Consider the following 22623-nt stretch of genomic DNA (forward strand, 5'->3'; position numbering starts at 1 on the left):
TCTGTAATTTCTACCAATCGCCCAATGTGTTTTTATAAAATCTATATGTTCTGAACTTGTCTGATGCTTTAAGCACGCTGTTTGATTAAATAAATAAGACACACAAATGACTAGAGGGAGCCAGTCATCAACATAACCTGACCAGAGGGAGCCAGTCATCAACATAACCTGACCAGAGGGAGCCAGTCATCACTATAACCTGACCAGAGGGAGCCAGTCATCACTATAACCTGACCAGAGGGAGCCGGTCATCACTATAACCTGACCAGAGGGAGCCATTCATCACTATAACCTGACCAGAGGGATCCAGTCATCACTATAACCTGACCAGAGGGAGCCATTCATCACTATATCCTGACCAGAGGGAGCCTGTCATCACTATAACCTGACCAGAGGGAGCCAGTCATCACAATAACCTGACCAGAGGGAGCCGGTCATCACAATAACCTGACCAGAGGGAGCCGGTCATCACTATAACCTGACCAGAGGGAGCCGGTCATCACTATAACCTGACCAGAGGGAGCCGGTCATCACTATAACCTGACCAGAGGGAGCCGGTCATCACTATAACCTGACCAGAGGGAGCCGGTCGTCACTATAACCTGACCAGAGGGAGCCGGTCGTCACTATAACCTGACCAGAGGGAGCCGGTCGTCACTATAACCTGACCAGAGGGAGCCGGTCGTCACTATAACCTGACCAGAGGGAGCCGGTCGTCACTATAACCTGACCAGAGGGAGCCGGTCGTCACTATAACCTGACCAGAGGGAGCCGGTCGTCACTATAACCTGACCAGAGGGAGCCGGTCGTCAACATAACCTGACCAGAGGGAGCCGGTCGTCAACATAACCGTACCAGAGGGAGCCGCTCGTCAACATAACCGTACCAGAGGGAGCCGCTCGTCAACATAACCGTAACAGAGGGAGCCGCTCGTCAACATAACCTGACCAGAGGGAGCCGCTCGTCAACATGACCTGACCAGAGGGAGCCGCTCGTCAACATGACCTGACCAGAGGGAGCCGGTCGTCACTATGACCTGACCAGAGGGAGCCGGTCGTCACTATGACCTGACCAGAGGGAGCCGGTCGTCACTATGACCTGACCAGAGGGAGCCGGTCGTCACTATGACCTGACCAGAGGGAGCCGGTCGTCACTATAACCTGACCAGAGGGAGCCGGTCGTCACTATAACCTGACCAGAGGGAGCCGGTCGTCAACATGACCTGACCAGAGGGAGCCGGTCGTCAACATGACCTGACCAGAGGGAGCCGGTCGTCAACATGACCTGACCAGAGGGAGCCGGTCGTCAACATGACCTGACCAGAGGGAGCCGGTCGTCAACATGACCTGACCAGAGGGAGCCGGTCGTCAACATGACCTGGCCAGAGGGAGCCGGTCGTCAACATGACCTGGCCAGAGGGAGCCGGTCGTCAACATGACCTGGCCAGAGGGAGCCTGTCATCACAATAACCTGACCAGAGGGAGCCGGTCATCACAATAACCTGACCAGAGGGAGCCGGTCATCACTATAACCTGACCAGAGGGAGCCGGTCATCACTATAACCTGACCAGAGGGAGCCGGTCATCACTATAACCTGACCAGAGGGAGCCTGTCATCACAATAACCTGACCAGAGGGAGCCTGTCATCACAATAACCTGACCAGAGGGAGCCGGTCGTCACTATGACCTGACCAGAGGGAGCCGCTCCTCACTATGACCTGACCAGAGGGAGCCGCTCGTCACTATAACCTGACCAGAGGGAGCCGGTCGTCACTATGACCTGACCAGAGGGAGCCGGTCGTCACTATGACCTGACCAGAGGGAGCCGGTCGTCACTATGACCTGACCAGAGGGAGCCGGTCGTCACTATGACCTGACCAGAGGGAGCCGGTCGTCACTATGACCTGACCAGAGGGAGCCGGTCGTCACTATGACCTGACCAGAGGGAGCCGGTCGTCACTATGACCTGACCAGAGGGAGCCGGTCGTCACTATGACCTGACCAGAGGGAGCCGGTCGTCACTATGACCTGACCAGAGGGAGCCGGTCGTCACTATGACCTGACCAGAGGGAGCCGGTCGTCACTATGACCTGACCAGAGGGAGCCGGTCGTCACTATGACCTGACCAGAGGGAGCCGGTCGTCACTATGACCTGACCAGAGGGAGCCGGTCGTCACTATGACCTGACCAGAGGGAGCCGGTCGTCACTATGACCTGACCAGAGGGAGCCGGTCGTCAACATGACCTGACCAGAGGGAGCCGGTCGTCAACATGACCTGACCAGAGGGAGCCGGTCGTCAACATGACCTGACCAGAGGGAGCCGGTCGTCAACATGACCTGACCAGAGGGAGCCGCTCGTCAACATGACCTGACCAGAGGGAGCCGGTCGTCACTATGACCTGACCAGAGGGAGCCGGTCGTCACTATGACCTGACCAGAGGGAGCCGGTCGTCACTATGACCTGACCAGAGGGAGCCGGTCATCACTATAACCTGACCAGAGGGAGCCTGTCTTCAAAATAACCTGACCAGAGGGAGCCTGTCGTCAAAATAACCTGACCAGAGGGAGCCTGTCGTCACTATAACCTGACCAGAGGGAGCCGGTCGTCACTATAACCTGACCAGAGGGAGCCGGTCGTCACTATAACCTGACCAGAGGGAGCCGGTCGTCACTATAAGCTGACCAGAGGGAGCCGGTCGTCACTATAAGCTGACCAGAGGGAGACGGACGTCACTATAACCTGACCAGAGGGAGCCGGTCGTCACTATAACCTGACCAGAGGGAGCCGGTCGTCACTATAACCTGACCAGAGGGAGCCGGTCGTCAACATAACCTGACCAGAGGGAGCCGGTCGTCAACATGACCTGACCAGAGGGAGCCGGTCGTCAACATGACCTGACCAGAGGGAGCCGGTCGTCACCATGACCTGACCAGGAGGGAGCCGGTCGTCAACATGACCTGACCAGAGGGAGCCGCTCGTCAACATGACCTGACCAGAGGGAGCCGGTCGTCACTATGACCTGACCAGAGGGAGCCGGTCGTCACTATGACCTGACCAGAGGGAGCCGGTCGTCACTATGACCTGACCAGAGGGGAGCCGGTCGTCACTATGACCTGACCAGAGGGAGCCGGTAGTCACTATGACCTGACCAGAGGGAGCCGGTCGTCACTATGACCTGACCAGAGGGAGCCGGTCGTCACTATGACCTGACCAGAGGGAGGCCGGTCCGTCACTATGACCTGACCAGAGGGAGCCGGTCGTCACTAGGGGAGGGTCCTTGACCAGAGGGAGCCGGTCGTCACTATGACCTGACCAGAGGGAGCCGGTCGTCACTATGACCTGACCAGAGGGAGCCGGTCGTCACTATGACCTGACCAGAGGGAGCCGGTCGTCACTATGACCTGACCAGAGGGAGCCGGTCGTCACTATGACCTGACCAGAGGGAGCCGGCCGTCACTATGACCTGACCAGAGGGAGCCGGTCGTCACTATGACCTGACCAGAGGGAGCCGGTCGTCACTATGACCTGACCAGAGGGAGCCGGTCGTCACTATGACCTGACCAGAGGGAGCCGGTCGTCAACATGACCTGACCAGAGGGAGCCGGTCGTCAACATGACCTGGCCAGAGGGAGCCGGTCGTCAACATGACCTGGCCAGAGGGAGCCTGTCATCACAATAACCTGACCAGAGGGAGCCGGTCATCACTATAACCTGACCAGAGGGAGCCGGTCATCCCTATAACCTGACCAGAGGGAGCCGGTCATCACTATAACCTGACCAGAGGGAGCCTGTCATCACAATAACCTGACCAGAGGGAGCCAGTCATCAACATAACCTGACCAGAGGGAGCCAGTCATCACTATAACCTGACCAGAGGGAGCCAGTCATCACTATAACCTGACCAGAGGGAGCCGGTCATCACTATAACCTGACCAGAGGGAGCCATTCATCACTATAACCTGACCAGAGGGATCCAGTCATCACTATAACCTGACCAGAGGGAGCCATTCATCACTATATCCTGACCAGAGGGAGCCTGTCATCACTATAACCTGACCAGAGGGAGCCTGTCATCACTATAACCTGACCAGAGGGAGCCGGTCATCACAATAACCTGACCAGAGGGAGGGTAACCTGACCAGAGGAGCCGGTCGTCACAATAACCTGACCAGAGGGAGCCGGTCGTCACTATAACCTGACCAGAGGGAGCCGGTCGTCACTATAACCTGACCAGAGGGAGCCGGTCGTCACTATAACCTGACCAGAGGGAGCCGGTCGTCACTATAACCTGACCAGAGGGAGCCGGTCGTCACTATAACTGACCAGAGGGAGCCGGTCGTCACTATAACCTGACCAGAGGGAGCCGGTCGTCACTATAACCTGACCAGAGGGAGCCGGTCGTCACTATAACCTGACCAGAGGGAGCCGGTCGTCACTATAACCTGACCAGAGGGAGCCGGTCGTCAACTATAACCTGACCAGAGGGAGCCGGTCGTCAACATAACCGACCAGAGGGAGCCGGTCGTCAACATAACCGTACCAGAGGGAGCGCTCGTCAACATAACCGTACCAGAGGGAGCCGCTCGTCAACATAACCGTACCAGAGGGAGCCGCTCGTCAACATACCTGACCAGAGGGAGCCGTCGTCAACATGACCTGACCAGAGGGAGCCGGTCGTCACTATGACCTGACCAGAGAGGGAGCCGGTCGTCACTATGACCTGACCAGAGGGAGCCGAGCCGGATCACTATAGGAGCCGCTCGTCAACATAACCGTACCAGAGGGAGCCGCTCGTCAACATGACCTGGCCAGAGGGAGCCGCTCGTCAACATTACCTGGCCAGAGGGAGCCGTCGTCAACATGACCTGGCCAGAGGAGCCGGCTCGTCAACATGACCTGGCCAGAGGGAGCCGGTCGTCAACATGACCTGGCCAGAGGGAGCCGGTCGTCAACATGACCTGGCCAGAGGGAGCCGGTGTCGTCAAATCACCTGACCAGAGGGAGCCTGTCATCACAATAACCTGACCAGAGGGAGCCGGTCATCACAATAACCTGACCAGAGGGAGCGGTCATCACACTAACCTGACCAGAGGGAGCCGGTCATCACTATAACCTGACCAGAGGGAGCCGGTCATCACTATAACCTGACCAGAGGGAGCCTTGTCATCACTATAACCTGACCAGAGGGAGCCGGTCGTCACAATAACCTGACCAGAGGGAGGCCGGTCGTCACAATAACCGTGACCAGAGGGAGCGGTCGTCACTATAACCTGACCAGAGGGAGCCGGTCGTCACTAGAACCTGACCAGAGGGAGCCGGTCGTCACTATAACCTGACCAGAGGGAGCCGGTCGTCACTATAACCTGACCAGAGGGAGCCGGTCGTCAACATAACCTGGCCAGAGGGAGCCGGTCGTCAACATAACCTGACCAGAGGGAGCCGGTCGTCAACATAACCTGACCAGAGGGAGCCGGTCGTCAACATAACCTGACCAGAGGGAGCCGGTCGTCAACATAACCTGACCAGAGGGAGCCGGTCGTCAACATAACCGTACCAGAGGGCGCCGCTCGTCAACATAACCGTACCAGAGGGAGCCGCTCGTCAACATAACCTGACCAGAGGGAGCCGGTCGTCACTATAACCTGACCAGAGGGAGCCGGTCGTCACTATAACCTGACCAGAGGGAGCCTGTCGTCACAATAACCTGACCAGAGGGAGCCGGTCGTCACAATAACCTGACCAGAAGGAGCCGGTCGTCACAATAACCTGACCAGAGGGAGCCGGTCATCACTATAACCTGACCAGAGGGAGCCGGTCATCACTATAACCTGACCAGAGGGAGCCGGTCATCACAATAACCTGACCAGAGGGAGCCGGTCGTCACTATAACCTGACCAGAGGGAGCCGCTCGTCAACATAACCTGACCAGAGGGAGCCGGTCGTCAACATAACCTGACCAGAGGGAGCCGGTCGTCAACATAACCTGACCAGAGGGAGCCTGTCGTCACAATAACCTGACCAGAGGGAGCCGGTCGTCACAATAACCTGACCAGAGGGAGCCGGTCGTCACAATAACCTGACCAGAGGGAGCCGGTCATCACTATAACCTGACCAGAGGGAGCCGGTCATCACTATAACCTGACCAGAGGGAGCCGGTCATCACTATAACCTGACCAGAGGGAGCCGGTCATCACAATAACCTGACCAGAGGGAGCCGGTCGTCACTATAACCTGACCAGAGGGAGCCGCTCGTCAACATAACCTGACCAGAGGGAGCCGGTCGTCAACATAACCTGACCAGAGGGAGCCGGTCGTCAACATAACCTGACCAGAGGGAGCCTGTCGTCACAATAACCTGACCAGAGGGAGCCGGTCGTCACAATAACCTGACCAGAGGGAGCCGGTCGTCACAATAACCTGACCAGAGGGAGCCGGTCATCACTATAACCTGACCAGAGGGAGCCGGTCATCACTATAACCTGACCAAAGGGAGCCTGTCGTCACTATAACCTGACCAGAGGGAGCCGGTCATCACTATAACCTGACCAGAGGGAGCCGGTCGTCACTATGACCTGACCAGAGGGAGCCGGTCGTCAACATGACCTGGCCAGAGGGAGCCGGTCGTCAACATGACCTGACCAGAGGGAGCCGGTCGTCAACATGACCTGGCCAGAGGGAGCCTGTCATCACAATAACCTAACCAGAGGGAGCCTGTCATCACAATAACCTGACCAGAGGGAGCCGGTCATCACAATAACCTGACCAGAGGGAGCCGGTCATCACAATAACCTGACCAGAGAGAGCCGGTCGTCAACATAACCTGACCAGAGGGAGCCGGTCGTCAACATAACCTGACCAGAGGGAGCCGGTCATCAACATAACCTGACCAGAGGGAGCCGGTCGTCAACATAACCTGACCAGAGGGAGCCGGTCGTCAACATAACCTGACCAGAGGGAGCCGGTCGTCAACATAACCTGACCAGAGGGAGCCGGTCGTCAACATAACCTGACCAGAGGGAGCCGGTCGTCAACATAACCTGACCAGAGGGAGCCGGTCGTCAACATAACCTGACCAGAGGGAGCCGGTCGTCAACATAACCTGACCAGAGGGAGCCGCTCGTCAACATAACCGTACCAGAGGGAGCCGGTCGTCAACATAACCTGACCAGAGGGAGCCGGTCGTCAACATAACCTGACCAGAGGGAGCCGGTCGTCAACATAACCTGACCAGAGGGAGCCGCTCGTCAACATAACCTGACCAGAGGGAGCCGCTCGTCAACATAACCGTACCAGAGGGAGCCGCTCGTCAACATGACCTGGCCAGAGGGAGCCGGTCGTCAATATCACCTGGCCAGAGGGAGCCGGTCGTCAATATCACCTGGCCAGAGGGAGCCGGTCGTCAATATCACCTGACCAGAGGGAGCCTGTCATCACAATAACCTGACCAGAGGGAGCCGGTCATCACAATAACCTGACCAGAGGGAGCCGGTCATCACAATAACCTGACCAGAGGGAGCCGGTCATCACTATAACCTGACCAGAGGGAGCCGGTCATCACTATAACCTGACCAGAGGGAGCCTGTCATCACTATAACCTGACCAGAGGGAGCCTGTCATCACTTTAACCTGACCAGAGGGAGCCGGTCGTCAACATAACCTGACCAGAGGGAGCCGGTCGTCAACATAACCTGACCAGAGGGAGCCGGTCGTCAACATAACCGTACCAGAGGGAGCCGGTCGTCAACATAACCGTACCAGAGGGAGCCGCTCGTCAACATAACCGTACCAGAGGGAGCCGCTCGTCAACATAACCTGACCAGAGGGAGCCGGTCGTCACTATAACCTGACCAGAGGGAGCCTGTCATCACAATAACCTGACCAGAGGGATCCGGTCATCACAATAACCTGACCAGAGGGAGCCGGTCATCACAATAACCTGACCAGAGGGAGCCGGTCATCACTATAACCTGACCAGAGGGAGCCAGTCATCACTATAACCTGACCAGAGGGAGCCTGTCATCACTATAACCTGACCAGAGGGAGCCGGTCATCACAATAACCTGACCAGAGGGAGCCTGTCATCACTATAACCTGACCAGAGGGAGCCGGTCATCACAATAACCTGACCAGAGGGAGCCGGTCGTCACTATAACCTGACCAGAGGGAGCCGGTCGTCACTATAACCTGACCAGAGGGAGCCGGTCGTCACTATAACCTGACCAGAGGGAGCCGGTCGTCACTATAACCTGACCAGAGGGAGCCGGACGTCACTATAACCTGACCAGAGGGAGCCGCTCGTCAACATAACCTGACCAGAGGGAGCCGGTCGTCAACATAACCTGACCAGAGGGAGCCGGTCGTCAACATAACCTGACCAGAGGGAGCCGGTCGTCAACATAACCTGACCAGAGGGAGCCGGTCGTCAACATAACCTGACCAGAGGGAGCCGGTCGTCAACATAACCTGACCAGAGGGAGCCGCTCGTCAACATAACCGTACCAGAGGGAGCCGCTCGTCAACATAACCGTACCAGAGGGAGCCGCTCGTCAACATAACCGTACCAGAGGGAGCCGCTCGTCAACATAACCTGACCAGAGGGAGCCGGTCGTCACTATAACCTGACCAGAGGGAGCCGGTCGTCACTATAACCTGACCAGAGGGAGCCGGTCGTCACTATAACCTGACCAGAGGGAGCCGGTCGTCACTATAACCTGACCAGAGGGAGCCGGTCGTCACTATAACCTGACCAGAGGGAGCCGGTCGTCACTATAACCTGACCAGAGGGAGCCGGTCGTCCCTATAACCTGACCAGAGGGAGCCGATCGTCCCTATAACCTGACCAGAGGGAGCCGGTCGTCACTATGACCTGACCAGAGGGAGCCGGTCGTCACTATGACCTGACCAGAGGGAGCCGGTCGTCAACATGACCTGACCAGAGGGAGCCGGTCGTCAACATGACCTGGCCAGAGGGAGCCGGTCGTCAACATGACCTGGCCAGAGGGAGCCGGTCGTCAACATGACCTGGCCAGAGGGAGCCGGTCGTCACAATAACCTGACCAGAGGGAGCCGGTCATCACTATAACCTGACCAGAGGGAGCCGGTCATCACAATAACCTGACCAGAGGGAGCCGGTCATCACTATAACCTGACCAGAGGGAGCCAGTCATCACTATAACCTGACCAGAGGGAGCCTGTCATCACTATAACCTGACCAGAGGGAGCCGGTCATCACAATAACCTGACCAGAGGGAGCCGGTCGTCACTATAACCTGACCAGAGGGAGCCGGTCGTCACTATAACCTGACCAGAGGGAGCCGGTCGTCACTATAACCTGACCAGAGGGAGCCGGTCGTCACTATAACCTGACCAGAGGGAGCCGGACGTCACTATAACCTGACCAGAGGGAGCCGCTCGTCAACATAACCTGACCAGAGGGAGCCGGTCGTCAACATAACCTGACCAGAGGGAGCCGGTCGTCAACATAACCTGACCAGAGGGAGCCGGTCGTCAACATAACCTGACCAGAGGGAGCCGGTCGTCAACATAACCTGACCAGAGGGAGCCGGTCGTCAACATAACCTGACCAGAGGGAGCCGCTCGTCAACATAACCGTACCAGAGGGAGCCGCTCGTCAACATAACCGTACCAGAGGGAGCCGCTCGTCAACATAACCGTACCAGAGGGAGCCGCTCGTCAACATAACCTGACCAGAGGGAGCCGGTCGTCACTATAACCTGACCAGAGGGAGCCGGTCGTCACTATAACCTGACCAGAGGGAGCCGGTCGTCACTATAACCTGACCAGAGGGAGCCGGTCGTCACTATAACCTGACCAGAGGGAGCCGGTCGTCACTATAACCTGACCAGAGGGAGCCGGTCGTCACTATAACCTGACCAGAGGGAGCCGGTCGTCCCTATAACCTGACCAGAGGGAGCCGATCGTCCCTATAACCTGACCAGAGGGAGCCGGTCGTCACTATGACCTGACCAGAGGGAGCCGGTCGTCACTATGACCTGACCAGAGGGAGCCGGTCGTCAACATGACCTGACCAGAGGGAGCCGGTCGTCAACATGACCTGGCCAGAGGGAGCCGGTCGTCAACATGACCTGGCCAGAGGGAGCCGGTCGTCAACATGACCTGGCCAGAGGGAGCCGGTCGTCACAATAACCTGACCAGAGGGAGCCGGTCATCACTATAACCTGACCAGAGGGAGCCGGTCATCACTATAACCTGACCAGAGGGAGCCGGTCATCACTATAACCTGACCAGAGGGAGCCTGTCATCACAATAACCTGACCAGAGGGAGCCGGTCGTCACTATAACCTGACCAGAGGGAGCCGGTCGTCACTATAACCTGACCAGAGGGAGCCGGTCGTCACAATAACCTGACCAGAGGGAGCCGCTCGTCAACATGACCTGGCCAGAGGGAGCCGGTCGTCAACATAACCTGACCAGAGGGAGCCGGTCGTCAACATAACCTGACCAGAGGGAGCCGGTCGTCAACATAACCTGACCAGAGGGAGCCGGTCGTCAACATAACCGTACCAGAGGGAGCTGCTCGTCAACATAACCGTACCAGAGGGAGCCGCTCGTCAACATAACCGTACCAGAGGGAGCCGCTCGTCAACATAACCGTACCAGAGGGAGCCGCTCGTCAACATAACCTGACCAGAGGGAGCCGGTCGTCACTATAACCTGACCAGAGGGAGCCGGTCGTCACTATAACCTGACCAGAGGGAGCCGGTCGTCACTATAACCTGACCAGAGGGAGCCGGTCGTCACTATAACCTGACCAGAGGGAGCCGGTCGTCACTATAACCTGACCAGAGGGAGCCGGTCGTCACTATAACCTGACCAGAGGGAGCCGGTCGTCACTATAACCTGACCAGAGGGAGCCGGTCGTCACTATAACCTGACCAGAGGGAGCCGGTCGTCACTATAACCTGACCAGAGGGAGCCGGTCGTCAACATGACCTGGCCAGAGGGAGCCGGTCGTCAACATGACCTGGCCAGAGGGAGCCTGTCATCACAATAACCTAACCAGAGGGAGCCGGTCGTCAACATAACCTGACCAGAGGGAGCCGCTCGTCAACATAACCTGACCAGAGGGAGCCGCTCGTCAACATAACCGTACCAGAGGGAGCCGCTCGTCAACATAACCGTACCAGAGGGAGCCGCTCGTCAACATGACCTGGCCAGAGGGAGCCGGTCGTCAACATTACCTGGCCAGAGGGAGCCGGTCGTCAACATGACCTGGCCAGAGGGAGCCGCTCGTCAACATGACCTGGCCAGAGGGAGCCGGTCGTCAACATGACCTGGCCAGAGGGAGCCGGTCGTCAACATGACCTGGCCAGAGGGAGCCGGTCGTCAATATCACCTGACCAGAGGGAGCCTGTCATCACAATAACCTGACCAGAGGGAGCCGGTCATCACAATAACCTGACCAGAGGGAGCCGGTCATCACAATAACCTGACCAGAGGGAGCCGGTCATCACTATAACCTGACCAGAGGGAGCCGGTCATCACTATAACCTGACCAGAGGGAGCCTGTCATCACTATAACCTGACCAGAGGGAGCCGGTCGTCACAATAACCTGACCAGAGGGAGCCGGTCGTCACTATAACCTGACCAGAGGGAGCCGGTCGTCACTAGAACCTGACCAGAGGGAGCCGGTCGTCACTATAACCTGACCAGAGGGAGCCGGTCGTCACTATAACCTGACCAGAGGGAGCCGGTCGTCACTATAACCTGACCAGAGGGAGCCGGTCGTCAACATAACCTGGCCAGAGGGAGCCGGTCGTCAACATAACCTGACCAGAGGGAGCCGCTCGTCAACATAACCGTACCAGAGGGAGCCGCTCGTCAACATAACCTGACCAGAGGGAGCCGGTCGTCACTATAACCTGACCAGAGGGAGCCGGTCGTCACTATAACCTGACCAGAGGGAGCCGGTCGTCACTATAACCTGACCAGAGGGAGCCGGTCGTCACTATAACCTGACCAGAGGGAGCCGGTCGTCACTATAACCTGACCAGAGGGAGCCGGTCGTCAACATGACCTGGCCAGAGGGAGCCGGTCGTCAACATGACCTGGCCAGAGGGAGCCTGTCATCACAATAACCTAACCAGAGGGAGCCGGTCGTCAACATAACCTGACCAGAGGGAGCCGCTCGTCAACATAACCTGACCAGAGGGAGCCGCTCGTCAACATAACCTGACCAGAGGGAGCCGCTCGTCAACATAACCGTACCAGAGGGAGCCGCTCGTCAACATAACCGTACCAGAGGGAGCCGCTCGTCAACATGACCTGGCCAGAGGGAGCCGGTCGTCAACATTACCTGGCCAGAGGGAGCCGGTCGTCAACATGACCTGGCCAGAGGGAGCCGCTCGTCAACATGACCTGGCCAGAGGGAGCCGGTCGTCAACATGACCTGGCCAGAGGGAGCCGGTCGTCAACATGACCTGGCCAGAGGGAGCCGGTCGTCAATATCACCTGACCAGAGGGAGCCTGTCATCACAATAACCTGACCAGAGGGAGCCGGTCATCACAATAACCTGACCAGAGGGAGCCGGTCATCACAATAACCTGACCAGAGGGAGCCGGTCATCACTATAACCTGACCAGAGGGAGCCGGTCATCACTATAACCTGACCAGAGGGAGCCGGTCATCACAATAACCTGACCAGAGGGAGCCGGTCATCACTATAACCTGACCAGAGGGAGCCGGTCGTTACTATAACCTGACCAGAGGGAGCCGGTCGTCACTATAACCTGACCAGAGGGAGCCGGTCGTCACTATAACCTGACCAGAGGGAGCCGGACGTCACTATAACCTGACCAGAGGGAGCCGGTCGTCAACATAACCTGACCAGAGGGAGCCGGTCGTCAACATAACCTGACCAGAGGGAGCCGGTCGTCAACATAACCTGACCAGAGGGAGCCGGTCGTCAACATAACCTGACCAGAGGGAGCCGCTCGTCAACATAACCGTACCAGAGGGAGCCGCTCGTCAACATAACCGTACCAGAGGGAGCCGCTCGTCAACATAACCGTACCAGAGGGAGCCGCTCGTCAACATAACCGTACCAGAGGGAGCCGCTCGTCAACATAACCGTACCAGAGGGAGCCGCTCGTCAACATAACCTGACCAGAGGGAGCCGGTCGTCACTATAACCTGACCAGAGGGAGCCGGTCGTCACTATAACCTGACCAGAGGGAGCCGGTCCTCACTATAACCTGACCAGAGGGAGCCGGTCCTCACTATAACCTGACCAGAGGGAGCCGGTCCTCACTATAACCTGACCAGAGGGAGCCTGTCGTCACTATAACCTGACCAGAGGGAGCCGGTCGTCACTATAACCTGACCAGAGGGAGCCGGTCGTCACTATAACCTGACCAGAGGGAGCCGGTCGTCACTATGACCTGACCAGAGGGAGCCGGTCGTCACTATGACCTGACCAGAGGGAGCCGGTCGTCACTATGACCTGACCAGAGGGAGCCGGTCGTCACTATGACCTGACCAGAGGGAGCCGGTCGTCACTATGACCTGACCAGAGGGAGCCGGTCGTCACTATGACCTGACCAGAGGGAGCCGGTCGTCACTATGACCTGACCAGAGGGAGCCGGTCGTCAACATGACCTGACCAGAGGGAGCCGGTCGTCAACATGACCTGGCCAGAGGGAGCCGGTCGTCAACATGACCTGGCCAGAGGGAGCCGGTCGTCAACATGACCTGGCCAGAGGGAGCCTGTCATCACAATAACCTAACCAGAGGGAGCCTGTCATCACAATAACCTGACCAGAGGGAGCCGGTCATCACAATAACCTGACCAGAGGGAGCCGGTCATCACAATAACCTGACCAGAGGGAGCCGGTCATCACAATAACCTGACCAGAGGGAGCCGGTCATCACTATAACCTGACCAGAGGGAGCCGGTCATCACTATAACCTGACCAGAGGGAGCCGGTCATCACAATAACCTGACCAGAGGGAGCCGGTCATCACTATAACCTGACCAGAGGGAGCCGGTCATCACTATAACCTGACCAGAGGGAGCCGGTCATCACTATAACCTGACCAGAGGGAGCCGGTCATCACTATAACCTGACCAGAGGGAGCCGGTCATCACTATAACCTGACCAGAGGGAGCCGGACATCACTATAACCTGACCAGAGGGAGCCGGACATCACTATAACCTGACCAGAGGGAGCCGGTCGTCAACATAACCTGACCAGAGGGAGCCGGTCGTCAACATAACCTGACCAGAGGGAGCCGGTCGTCAACATAACCTGACCAGAGGGAGCCGGTCGTCAACATAACCTGACCAGAGGGAGCCGCTCGTCAACATAACCGTACCAGAGGGAGCCGCTCGTCAACATAACCGTACCAGAGGGAGCCGCTCGTCAACATAACCGTACCAGAGGGAGCCGCTCGTCAACATAACCGTACCAGAGGGAGCCGCTCGTCAACATAACCGTACCAGAGGGAGCCGCTCGTCAACATAACCGTACCAGAGGGAGCCGCTCGTCAACATAACCGTACCAGAGGGAGCCGCTCGTCAACATAACCGTACCAGAGGGAGCCGCTCGTCAACATAACCTGACCAGAGGGAGCCGGTCGTCACTATAACCTGACCAGAGGGAGCCGGTCGTCACTATAACCTGACCAGAGGGAGCCGGTCGTCACTATAACCTGACCAGAGGGAGCCGGTCGTCACTATAACCTGACCAGAGGGAGCCGGTCGTCACTATAACCTGACCAGAGGGAGCCGGTCGTCAACATGACCTGGCCAGAGGGAGCCGGTCGTCACTATGACCTGACCAGAGGGAGCCGGTCGTCACTATGACCTGACCAGAGGGAGCCGGTCGTCAACATGACCTGACCAGAGGGAGCCGGTCGTCAACATGACCTGACCAGAGGGAGCCGGTCCTCAACATGACCTGACCAGAGGGAGCCGGTCGTCAACATGACCTGGCCAGAGGGAGCCGGTCGTCAACATGACCTGGCCAGAGGGAGCCGCTCGTCAACATAACCTGACCAGAGGGAGCCGGTCGTCAACATGACCTGGCCAGAGGGAGCCGGTCGTCAACATGACCTGGCCAGAGGGAGCCGGTCGTCAACATGACCTGGCCAGAGGGAGCCGGTCGTCAACATGACCTGGCCAGAGGGAGCCGCTCGTCAACATGACCTGGCCAGAGGGAGCCGGTCGTCAACATGACCTGGCCAGAGGGAGCCGGTCGTCAACATGACCTGGCCAGAGGGAGCCGGTCGTCAACATGACCTGGCCAGAGGGAGCCGGTCGTCAACATGACCTGGCCAGAGGGAGCCGGTCGTCAACATGACCTGGCTAGAGGGAGCCGGTCGTCAACATGACCTGACTAGAGGGAGCCGGTCATCAATATAACCTGACTAGAGGGAGCCCCCCTCCGCTGCTGGACTTCGTAAATTCTGCCGTTCTGCTCCGGAAGTTTTCAGTAATAAACTAATAGACTACAGATAGATAGACTAATAGACTACACCAGCAGTCGGCAACCTTTTCCATTTGGAGTGCCAATTTATCTGATCATTTCTACCAATCTGTGTGCCAGTTATGATTTTCATATGCACATTTTGGTGCAACAGTTTAATTTAATTTATAATAGTATCTCAAAATTATTGTCTGTGATTAATCTACATTCTATCTAAATCTAAATGAAAATTATACAAATCTACAAGTAACTTTTAATGCCATTGCCAACTATGTAAAAAAATAGCCTACAAAAAGCCAACAAATAAAAACATTGCATTCTGCAGGTAGAAAATATCCTTGTAAAAATAAATATCCTAAAAATCACATTGGCTGCACATGGCCTGTCTACAACAAGCTTGAAACATTGTATAAACTATCAACTGGGTCAGAGAAACTCGGATAGCAAGCTTGCAACATTGTATAAAATACTCTAGGTCCTCAGTTTCCTGCTCCAGTGAATTCTGGACAGACAAAGCTGTAGGCTATTTGTGCAAAGGATAAGAAGTAATCAGGTATTTTATGATATTTCCACTGGATCAGAGCATTACATTTTTCCCCTTTATGCTGAGTGGTTATCGAAAAGGCGAGAGCTGGAAATACTTTACGAAAATACTTTGAGGAACTATTGTCATTCGCAATTGATTTTGATTAGACTTTGTTTACTTGCTGTTTGGAGGTGAAGAAAAAATTACTGTGAGAAGCTCCACAACTCATTAGTGGTGCAGCGTTAAGACAATCAGAAATACTATCAGACATACCCAAATGGGCACATTTATAGGCCTACATTTGTGTGCAGGCCAGGTAGACTAGTCCTACTTCTATATGCGTAATCAGGTGTGCGTCCTTACTCAACATTGACAGGAGTGTTTCAAACAAAAGACAATGAATAAATTGACAAAACTGACGCTTCTTGTAGGGTCAGGTCTGGGTGGTCTGCCAGGGGTCGTTTCATTTAGTATCCGTGTGGGTAGGCTGGGGAATTAGTTTATTTCCCCATAGTATGTTGTATCAATCTATTGATTGACTGACTGAAAGGGAGTGTAACTTTGATTATAATTACACTTCCCTGAAAGAGGGAAACGAGGTAAACCTGTTTGTCCCCGCCCTTTCCTGGGTCGCTGAAGAGCGGTATTAAATTTAAGGAATAAATCCAAGCCTCACTCTCATCACCTGTGGAAAGCGGGGCTTCCAGCGAGGCGTGGATTTGATAGTAGGTTATACCTAGTTTCCCTCCTTCAGCGAACAGTAGTTATAGTCATAACATGTGGATTTAGGACAATGTCTCTTAAAAATATGGTGGTATCATCAACCAGTTGACATAGTTTAATGTAGAGTAGGGATAGTGAGAAGTAACACTCAAGACTGAAGCAATTACCCCCTCTAGTGGTATACTTTATACTGTACCAGGTTACTACACACACTGATAATACAAAACATTGAGGACACCTGCTCTTTCCATAACAGACTGACCAAGTGAAAGCTATGACCCCTTATTGATGTCACTTGTTGAATCCACTTCAATCAGTGTAGATGAAGGGGAGTTTAAAACCTTGAGAGAATTGAGACATGGATTGTGTGTGTCATTCAGAGGGTGATTCGGCAAGACAAAAGATTTCACTGCCTTTGAACGGGGTATGGTAGTAGGTGCCAGGCGCACCGGGTTAAGTGTGTCAAGAACTGCAACACTGCTGTTTTTTTCATGCTCAACAGTTTCCCATGTGTATCAAGAATGGTCCACCACCCAAAGGACGTCCAGCCAACTTGACACAACATGGGCCAGCATCCTTGTGGAACGCTTAGGGCAGCTTGTAGAGTCCATGTCCCGACGAATTGAGGCTGTTCTGAGGGAAAAAGGGTGTGCAACTCAATATTAGGAAGACGTTCCTAATGTTTTGTGCACTCAAGTGTATGTAGTCCTACATGTTTTTAAATAGTACAGTATCACAAACCACAGTACAAAACCATATAAAGTGTGGGCCTGTAGTATCTGTAAATCAACTAAACATTGTTTTTTTATTTCCATATGCAGATAATAAAGCATCATTGTTCATGTAATAATCTAATATTAGCATTATACCTCTAGGAAGAGGAAATGGTCATAAAATCAAATAGATGAAAAGACGGAAACAAAAATGTTTTTGAACTACAACTTATTTTATTTAATAATGTCAAATTCAGTGCAAAGTAATGTAGTGCATTGGTGTCTAGATCCCTGTTGGGTGGCAAAGTGTCACAAGAATCCTGTGGGCAGAGAAAACAAGAGAATACATTAAATTAATGGGTGTTAACTAATCAGGGTTCAACAAAGCACTTCAAGTCCTCAATTCCTTCAAAAGAGAGAGAGAAGGAGAAAGGAGTATGGTCCCTGCAGTAGGACTACATGCTGGCCATGAGGTTCTCCAAGTGGTACTCCAGGAGGTTGGAGAGCTCCGTGACCAGAGACTCTGGGTTAAAGTACCAGGCCAGCTGCTGGCCAAACATGTCATCTAGCAGAGCCATCAGCCCGCCCTGAAGAGAACACCACACAACACATAGAAAATGGCTCTGAGTTACTAGCTTATCAAGAGGAGAGAGACAATTAGAAATACTCCCCCTAAAATGGCATTGGAACCTGGTTAACCATGAATAAGGAAGTAAAAAGGAAGTACACTAAGAATATGGAAGTAAACAGGAAGTAACCTCTTGACTCTTACATTGAGCAGCAGCAGGTATCTGTCAGCCTCTGGCTCCATGTTGGCAGCAGTGGGCAGGAAGGAGTACAGGAGAGCGTACAGACGCTCCACGAACCCACCAGGGTGCTAAAGGAAACAAAGGAGGAGAAAAGAGGAGAGAATAGAAGAGAAGAGGAATTTAAGTGAAACTGCTAATAGAGAGATATCAAAACATGTACCAGTGAGATGCTACTTACCACCATCAGGAACTTCTGAGCTGTCATCATCCCAAACAGCACCAGCTCAAAGAGGACATCTATCATGTTCACATGATGGATCTAGGACAAGAAAACACGTTTGGAGAAAATAGGAATGATTTCATATAGATCAGCTACTGTGATGTATAAAAGACATGCATGTGGAAGAACTCAGTGAGACTTGAAAGAGTTAATGAACTCACGTTTGCCTCAGCCAGCTCCCTCTCAATGTCATTCCGCTTGGAGGGGTCACTCAGGTAGTCCACAAAGTCGTTATAGGTACGGATGAACTTGGCCTCGTCCTATGACAAAGAAAAGAGCATCTTAGTGAACAGAACACATTTCCCCTCAGGGACGCTCTCTTTCCCTTGAAAGAGAATGAGTTAGTGAGTTACCATGTGGTTGGCCTGAACCAGTGCGCCCAGGAGGACCTTTCCCGCCACAAACAGATGGTTCCTGCTCAGGGTGGAACCAAGCAGGGTCGAGGGAAGAGTTAGGGTGAGGCATCTTCCTCTAGGAGACAGAACAAGAAGTCACAGAGAGAAAAATAAAAAAGTGGGTCCACTCACAGTGAAGGCCTGGCGCAGGGAGACGAGCCTCAGGGCGATGTCCTCCACTCTCTTGATGGTAAGGTAGAGGCTGTGAAAGGGAGGGAATGGAGCATGTCAACCATTAGAGTCAATGGGGGATAACAGCATTATGACCACTATCCTTCAGCATCTGACAAGCCCAGACTACACAGACATTTAGAGGAACTCACTTTAGCAGAGGAACCTCCCTCTCCTCAGGCAGCAGGTCCTCCTCCCAGCCCTACGACAACAAAACAAGCATTCAAAATCAGTGACCAATGCAATGACATAACAAACAATCGGTCAATCTTAATGCTCCTAGTCAATAGTATGTGTGTGTAACGTTTGACCTCATAGCAGTTGTGGCCCTCAGGCTCTGGGTCAGTGAACTGCTGAGTGGTGGGCGTAGAGAAGGAGGCAGCCTCCGACCACGCTGAAGAGGAGAGAAGCCCGTCCAGCCCCATGTGGAGAGTGGCGTACACCACTGAGACATCAGTCTGCTGCTCAAAACACACACAACACACCTGTTTACCACACACACGTTATTAGAAAACACACCAAATCTAATGCAAAAATTGCCCAGTAATGTCTAGTCTATATACATAGGAAATCGTTTATTTACCTGGTAGCAGCCAAGCGTCACGTCCACAGACGTCTCGTGGCGGAGGTGAGACGCATAGTGGGTCACCATGCCAGCCACACGCTGACAGAGATAGAATACATGTTAAGGCCAAATGGAATAAGTGAAGAAAAGCCTAATCTAATACTATTTCAGTAGTATTTACGTCTTACCTGGATCCAAGTGATGGACTGCACTTTGGTGGCACAGTAGGGGATGCCCTCTGGACTAAGCCTGGCTGTCTCCTTGGAGATGGCCCACACCAGTTGAGTCTCCAGGCCTCTCACCCTACTCACGTGGTGCATCCTCACCACCACCTGCTGTTGAGATAAACAACAAGACAACATCAACAAAACCACTTCAGCAATTGCTGTGACACATTTCCATCAAGATCAAATGACTGACAATGTAGATTAGGAAGTTACAAAGACACATACCTGGGATCCCCCACGCATGTAGGTGATGATGGGGCTGATGAACTGGAAAGTTCTCCAAGCTTTAACCACCGGACTGGCATTGTTCTGCACATTACAATAAATTCATGTTGGAAACAGTAAACATTGTAACCGTGATGTGACTGTGTGGGGGTCTCTTACCCTGATCACAACAGGCCCACAGTACAGGGGGCTGAACCTAATCGGAACCAACTGCCAATTGCCAGTGGCCTCCTAAAGCAGAAAGCAGACAAGATATTTGTTTCATGTCAAAGAGACAACTTGAATATCTGGGATATTTTTCAAACATAAAACCCCAAACTTTCAGAAAATTGTACCTCAAGGATAGTCTGCACATCTGGCACATCCTCAAGGATGATAGCAGCATTCTGGACATCAAGGAGGACTGGCAGCTGTGGAACATCTGGCACATCATCCAATGGCACATTCAACTGGACCTCATCCAGGACAGTTGTTTCTAAAATGAGGAACATTGGAATATAAAATAAACAATTGTTAGGACATAAAACGTAGCACGTTTGCTAATACTAGCTAGCTAGGTAGCAAAAGTCGATCGCTTAGCAACAGTTACTAAAGTTAATGTTAACTAGCTAGCTACAACATCTCTAGCACAAGCATTTTTGCCAAGTCTGAATTATAGAAATACACAACATTTCGCAAATGATAATGATATTGTTAAATGTAGTAAAATAAGAGTTTTAAACTCCACATACCCTCTTCGAAGTCGCTGTCCACCTGTCGACAACCACGAACCCTGCAAAACAGAAAAAGACAAGAAAAACAAGCCTCAAATGAATTTGAACAACCTGTCGACGCAGTAGGCCGCCGACGTCCACGCACTCTCTCCGCCAGTCTTGAAAAGCCCCCAGGCATTTTCCAGTCGATTGTTCTATCTCAGGTCTCAAAAATCAAACAAGTTTGTTGTCAGCAGCAAACTGAAGTTGTTGTTTTCGCACAGAAAACGTTCCATAGAACGTCGGTTAGATGTCTCTTGGCAACACACGTTCGAAAATGATTGTTTACAAAATTGACAACTGTGTTCCCATAGAAATGAGTTTGGAATTCTATGATTCCCTTTAGAATCCGTTAAAATTGCTTGTCATCATTCTAGTCACGTTGACGTGCTCCTTCGTAGCTCAGTTGATATATTTTTTTTCATTTTTTTTCTCACCTTTATTTAACCAGGCAGGCAAGTTGAGAGGCAAGTTGAGAACAAGTTCTCATTTACAACTGCGACCTGGCCAAGATAAAGCAAAGCAGTTAGACACATACAACAACACAGAGTTACACATGGAGTAAACAAACATACAGTCAATAATACATTAGAAAAACAAGTCTATATACAATGTGAGCAAATTAGGAGAGATAAGGGAGGTAGAGCAATAAATAGGCCATGGTGGCGAAGTAAATACAATATAGCAATTAAAAACACTGGAATGGTAGATTTGCAGTAGATGAATGTGCAGTAGATGAATGTGCAAAGTAGAAATACTGGGGTGCAAAGGAGCAAGATAAATAAAATAAATACAGTAGGGGATGAGGTAGTTGTTTGGGCTATTTATAGATGGGCTATGTACAGGTGCAGTGATCTGTGAGCTGCTCTGACAGCTGATGCTTAAAGCTAGTGAGGGAGATTAGTGTCTCCAGTTTCAGAGATTTTTGTAGTTCGTTCCAGTCATTGGCAGCAGAGAACTGGAAGGAGAGGCGGCCAAAGGAGGAATTGGCTTTGGGGGTGACCAGTGAGATATACCTGCTGGAGTGCGTGCTACGGGTGAGTGCTGCTATGGTGACCAGCGAGCTGAGACAAGGCGGGACTTTACCTAGCAGGGTCTTGTAGATGACCTGGAGCCAGTGGGTTTGTCGACGAGTATGAAGCGAGGGCCAGCCAACGGTCATCGGTTGAAGAGCATGCATTTAGTTTTACTTGTATTTAAGAGCAATTGAAGGCCAACAAAAGGAGAGTTGTATGGCATTGAAGCTCGTCTGGAGGGTAGTTAACACAGTGTCTAAAGAAGGGCCAGAAGTATACAGAATGGTGTCATCTGCGTAGAGGTGGATCAGAGACTCACCAGCAGCAAGAGCGACATCATTGATGTATACAGAGAAGAGAGTCGGCCCAAGAATTGAACCCTGTGGCACCCCCATAGAGAATGCCAGAGGCCCGGACTACAGGAAGTCGATTTTACACACTGAACTCTATCGGAGAAGTAGTTGATTAACCAGGCGAGGCAAACATTTGAGAAACCAAGGCTGTTGAGTCTGTCGATAAGGATGTGGTGATTGACAGAGTCAAAAGCCTTGGCCAGGTCAATGAATACGGCTGCACAGTATTGTTTCTTATCGATGGCGATTAAGATATCGTTTAGGACCTTGAGCGTGGCTGAGGTGCACCCATGACCATGATAGAGCATGACGCTTGCAACGCCAGGGTAGTGGGTTCGATTCCCGTCACCACCCATACATAAACGACAGCAGGTTTTATTGTAAGTTGCTTTGGATAAAAGTGTCTGATGAATGACATATTCTTTTTATATATTCACTTACTTGCTATACAATGTA

General features: G+C 53.2%; 1 long non-coding RNA gene across 1 annotated transcript; it reads right to left on the bottom strand.

Annotated features, from left to right (window-relative positions):
- Positions 1-19026: 19026 nt before the first annotated feature.
- LOC120040467 lies at positions 19027-19678 on the bottom strand. The gene is made up of 4 exons (XR_005475664.1): positions 19613-19678; positions 19341-19490; positions 19182-19231; positions 19027-19060 (listed from the first exon to the last, which is right to left on the bottom strand). It is a non-coding gene; the product is annotated as an uncharacterized LOC120040467 (long non-coding RNA).
- Positions 19679-22623: the final 2945 nt, after the last annotated feature.

This window comes from Salvelinus namaycush, unplaced genomic scaffold, assembly GCF_016432855.1.
Source record: "Salvelinus namaycush isolate Seneca unplaced genomic scaffold, SaNama_1.0 Scaffold354, whole genome shotgun sequence".
Taxonomy (NCBI): Eukaryota; Metazoa; Chordata; class Actinopteri; order Salmoniformes; family Salmonidae; genus Salvelinus; species Salvelinus namaycush.